The 5000-nt window shown below is 38.2% G+C and overlaps 1 protein-coding gene across 3 annotated transcripts in view; it reads right to left on the bottom strand.

Moving 5' to 3' along the window:
* LOC137975783 (uncharacterized) overlaps positions 1-3194 on the bottom strand; it is an 81977-nt gene extending 78783 nt beyond the window's left edge. Inside the window, exon 1 of one of the 3 annotated variants that reach the window (XR_011117634.1) lies at positions 3077-3194. The gene's annotated coding sequence lies outside the window, so the exon portion shown is untranslated. The remainder of the gene's footprint in view (positions 1-3076) is intronic. The other 2 variants (XM_068822966.1, XM_068822965.1) reach the window with 2 other exon arrangements.
* Between the last annotated feature and the right edge of the window lie 1806 nt (positions 3195-5000).

Here is a 5000-nt window from a genome sequence, read left to right as displayed (position 1 = left end):
CACAAAAACGAGTGCGGACTTGGGTCGACCGTTTTTCATACGGAGTTGTGTTTCGTCGTCCCGACTATCTGGTAGCCTGAAACAGGCTAGTGGAAAATATGATGATGTTGTTGAGGAAAGATCTTGTCCCATCTAATTTCCAACTGAACTTTTCGACAGTTTCGTTGAATGGCAAGTGCCCCTGTTTTTTCTGGTTTGGAAACTTCGTGTTAATAATTATGTCAAACATTTGGGAGGCGTGCTTCATTCGGCTGCTTGCTACTTGTTTATTTCGGCAAGTTAGTTCGCATTTGGATTTAAATCTTTAGTTGTTAATTATTTTCTTTCATTAATTCTTTCTCTATGTTGTTTTGGGCTGGTCCGTGGAGTGGGTCCGAAGGGGTGGTCCCTTGGACTCGTCCGTAAAGCAGTCCGTGGAACCGGTAGGGAACTTACGCCCGGTTCAAACGTCGAACTTTTCATGAGCCGAACCTAATAGCCCCAATTAAGTACTTGACGAGATGGACGTTTGAATCAATTAAGTTCGACAGATGTTATTTGGGTCGACCCGAGAATTAAGTTCGACATAGCCAGTCGGTCAGTTCGACTACGTACGGAGCGACTCCGATTGAAACGTCGAATTTTTTTATGTACCGAACCTAATGCATAAATTATTATAGTACATTTTTTGATCCCACAACCCCCTTCTGTCGCATGAAGCATGCGCATCAGAGGCAACAGAGGGGAAAAAAGATGCAGAAGAAGCAGTGGACAAAGAGAGAAAACCAGCAGTGGACGAGGAGAGAAAATGGACAACAACTAGTCCAGCCATATGGTGTAAAAAAATAGATGAATTGTGCACTTTGGGGTAAAAGCATCAAACGTGGCACAGTAAAAGCACAGGTTGTAACTATCATTTTCAGCTATGGACCCCACCCAAATATGCGCAGGGGGAGGCACAGTATACCCCAGGGGGTGATGGATCATGTCCGTTTTGGATTTAGTCATATTAAAGACCCAACAAAGGGTACAAATGAGCTGAATAACTTCCCGTTACCATTTTCAAATGGGAGTATTCAGTCTGCAACTGTTTTTTACTTGCAGGTTATACGTATTTTATTAATTTTATTTGTGGTTCTTTCCATCGTCTGTGGAAGTCTATTTTTATCACATAGTTATGTAAACGAGGATGCAACTTTATTCGAAGAGAAACAACAAGAACAAAACACTTCTCATGCAACAATAACGAGGCACTGCCAGGGAAGGGGGGGGGGGGGGGGGGGGGTAGCTTTCTTTCGGTAGTAACCTTTCATTAAGTCAAATTGTATCATTTATGTTTTCGGATACCGCACCATGTGATTTAACCAGCGTTAAATACCATGGAAACCTATTGGTTTTGATACCTCTTAACCAACGGTTAACGCTAACCAGCCTTGGAGAAACCGGCCACAGATGTTTTTCTCCGCTGAGGAACTCCGGTTTTTCCGTCAGAGGCTTCTCTCCACGTGATTTGATTTGATTTACCTGTCCCTGGTACGCTCAACTTTGTGTTACGGAAGCCAAGTTTGGGCCCCTCAGTCAAGCACTCGCGATCTACTTTTGCTTGAACGTGTTCAGCGTCGTGCAAGTAAATACATTCTTGCACCAGGTGGAGCGTGCTTCGCAGATCTTTCGTACAGAGATAGGTTGATAAAACTTGACTTGATTCCTGTTTCCTATTGGTTTGAATATCTAGATTTGGTCTTTTTCTAAAAATGCCGCAACGGTTTATTTAACCTTGACATCCTTAAGCATGTTACTCCATATAGTAAGTCCAGAGTAACTAGGAACTCCTTTATCAGTATTGATTATAAGCCGAATTTAACTAAAACCTCAACCTTCAGGGATTCTTACTTTAATAGGATTATACTTCTCTGGAACTCATTGCCTTTTAATACTAAGGAAAGTACTCTTTCATCCTTTAAAACGAAAGTTCGTTCGCATTACAAGTCACTTCTTCATTCAGCTTTTGATCCTGAACGAATAAGAACTTTTAAAACTATTTGCTCTAAATGCAGATCTGTTACCCCGGCAACAGTCTGTTGTCGATAAATTATTATTAGTATTATTGCTTTATTTGTATTATGTGTCACATTATTTGTGAGTTATGTATCTGTTCGTATATTGAATCACATATGTTTATGTAAGTTTGGGGCATGTTTATGTAAGTATGGGGCATGTTCATATGAACTTCGAGTCTTTTCATGCTCTGTTGAAGCTATTAAATAAATAAAATAAAAAATAAAGTAGAACACTTGTTCTACAAAGACAACAATTTTATTTGCCAGAGCCGAAAATAGAGATAATTACAACATATAAATTAACCTACCTAGAATGGAAACAAACTAAATTGGACGAGCTGAGTAGTGACATAGATTAGATTACTATGACTAGCTATAGGTTTTACATCAGTAACGCTGATTACGACATAACAATACTAACAATAATGATTTTTCAGCCCGAAGGCTGCATTGTTTCTCATTCGACAACACCTTCACGGCACAGGAATTTAAAACCGTGATTGTATTTGCTTGAATGTCTTTGAGAATAAGTGACAAGAATGATTGGTGAGTTGTCGATGCCTGATCAATTCAATTAGTCTAACAAATTGCCCCAGTCAAATAATTTCTTAATGCAAAATGTAGCCTACGTAAAAACGATCTTAAGAGTTTTTTGTCCTTAATTATAGCATACTGAAACAAATCTTGTTTTATTTAAAGGGGAATTAATATTTAGAGATGTTTAGAGGCAGTGCAATCAAAGCAATATAAATAAAATGGAATATTGAATTTGAGAGAAAGTAATTTGTAAATACACATGAAGAAGGAATCCGATTTTTGTCACCCAACTCTACCTGACATCGTCAGGAACGAGCTTAAAACGTGTGGATTGAAAATTATATATACTTAATGGTTAAATCGATGAAAAGTGATTAAATCGGGTACGATATCATCTCACATAAAATGCAAAACGAGCTCTCTAAGAGAAGATATAAACATATTGTAAAATGAAAATAGACAGACCCATTAAGACGAACTGTAAGCTGAAAAGAACTTACCATCAATCCATTTGTAGTCCTTGATCTGCGTGTGTCGCTTGTGAAGCGGGTTTGTGCTTTGTTGATCGCACAGAGCCACGTTTTAAAGAACTTGAATATTATTATATATCTGCTTCCGACTATTTTTTGCGATTGGCATCCCGCGTACAGCCCAATATAATGATTTATAATAATGGCTAAAGCTCCGTAACATGTTGGTGACGTATTATGCAAATCAAGGTGATGGCGTTTTAACTACCCCCTAAAAGCGCAAAATGTTACATATACACATTAAGGCAAGCCTAAAAGCAGAATTCCTCAATTATTATTTATTACTTTTTTTGTTTTCAGATATTTTGGGTGGTATTGTATAATGCATTATGGAATACTGCATCATGCAATACCCATAATGCACTCTAAAATAAGTTGTGTTTTTATAACACACCTGATTCCCCTAACATACCAAGGCGTGTAGTGGTGACATACCTTTTCACTGTTTTATATCACGGTTTACGCAAACACACCAATGTGTGTAAGGAAACACAGAAAGTGTGTAATAATTACACACCTTATAAGTGTAATGATTTTTAAAAGCACCAGAATGTGGCTTTCTCTTTTACCTCACGAGCTTCAAATTTGGCGAAATATGGTGCTCAATGACACCAAATGCTTTTCACAGGTCAAGAAAAAAAGCAAAGAGTCTTGAGGGCATTATTAATTGCAAACTTTCATGAATCTATTTCCCTGAGCAAAGCTAGCACTACGGTCACTACGGTTGTTATAGCAAACTTGGCGTAGGCGGATTTGATGCTGTTCTGTAAGACCAACCTGGCGAGATAAGTTTGTGTAAAAGGAAGAATCCAAGAAATTCAAAATACAGGACAATGCCTTAATAGGCGGACAATAGTCGAAGTCAGTTGGTGAGCCTCGTTGAAGAGGGGCGGGGTTTACTCTTGCTTTTTTTTGAGACAGATAGAAATTGACCAGTCCAAAAATGACCAAGCTCCCAAGAGCCCATGTTACAACGAGTTCCACTCTTCAACATTTATGAAATTCACAATGCTGGCCAACGTCTTTCTCTTTTCGGCCTCTTTTCTTTTTTTCCTTTGCATAAAACTCAAATTAAACGATTCCCTCAGCACGATTCGACTTTAGATCATAATTTTTTTTCCCTAGTAGTGGTTTTATTAAAGTATGCTTAAGTCATGCAATTTATCACTTGGTAATAGGTTGAGGCAATTCACATCCTTTTCGAAAGTTTGGAGGAGCCTGCTTTTATCGAATCTCTGCGACTGAGGATGGACTGGAAACTAGTCTTCCATTTCCTCGGTCGGCGCATGAGCGGTTCACGATAAAAAATCCCTGTCCAATTTTGCGCATTGTTCATCACCACTGTGGTGACTTTAGAAAATACTCTGAAAGAACTATTCAAGGAGTACGAGTTGATTGTTATTTCAAAAAAATTTCAAAAAATCATAAAGCGCCATTTTTTCAACCATTTAAACTGAGGTTCAGGGACATACTAGAAAAAGGTAACAAGACGATGGCTGGGAAGTGGGTAGAAGTAAGTCTCAAACACTGGCTCTCTTTCACTCTTTTTCTGGCTCTTTTCAGTCGAGGCTGGTACGGTGTCTGTTTCTTAGCCCAAACATTTGGTTTGATCAACGGAGTTGATAATGTAAATTGATCACCGTACCCTGGGTTGGTGACGGTCTCTTTTATTAAATCTTACTGATACAGAAAAGAGATTTTTCAAAATTTTGCGGAAGGACACCGAAAATTCAAACGAAGTACTCTAACAGAGTGTTTCTAATAATCGTCATTACAGCATTACAAATTCAAAGAGCCAAGCTTCATCTAATCAAAAAATAATAATAATCAGAGAAAATAATCGGCAGAAACAAAAAAATGAAGTTCTTGCTTTCGCACTGATCACTTATAAAAA

The sequence above is a fragment of the Montipora foliosa genome, chromosome 11, assembly GCF_036669935.1.
Source record: "Montipora foliosa isolate CH-2021 chromosome 11, ASM3666993v2, whole genome shotgun sequence".
In the NCBI taxonomy this organism is placed as follows: domain Eukaryota; kingdom Metazoa; phylum Cnidaria; class Anthozoa; order Scleractinia; family Acroporidae; genus Montipora; species Montipora foliosa.
The sequence above is the reverse complement of the archived record's forward strand: the minus strand, read 5'-3'. Positions and strand labels throughout refer to the sequence as shown.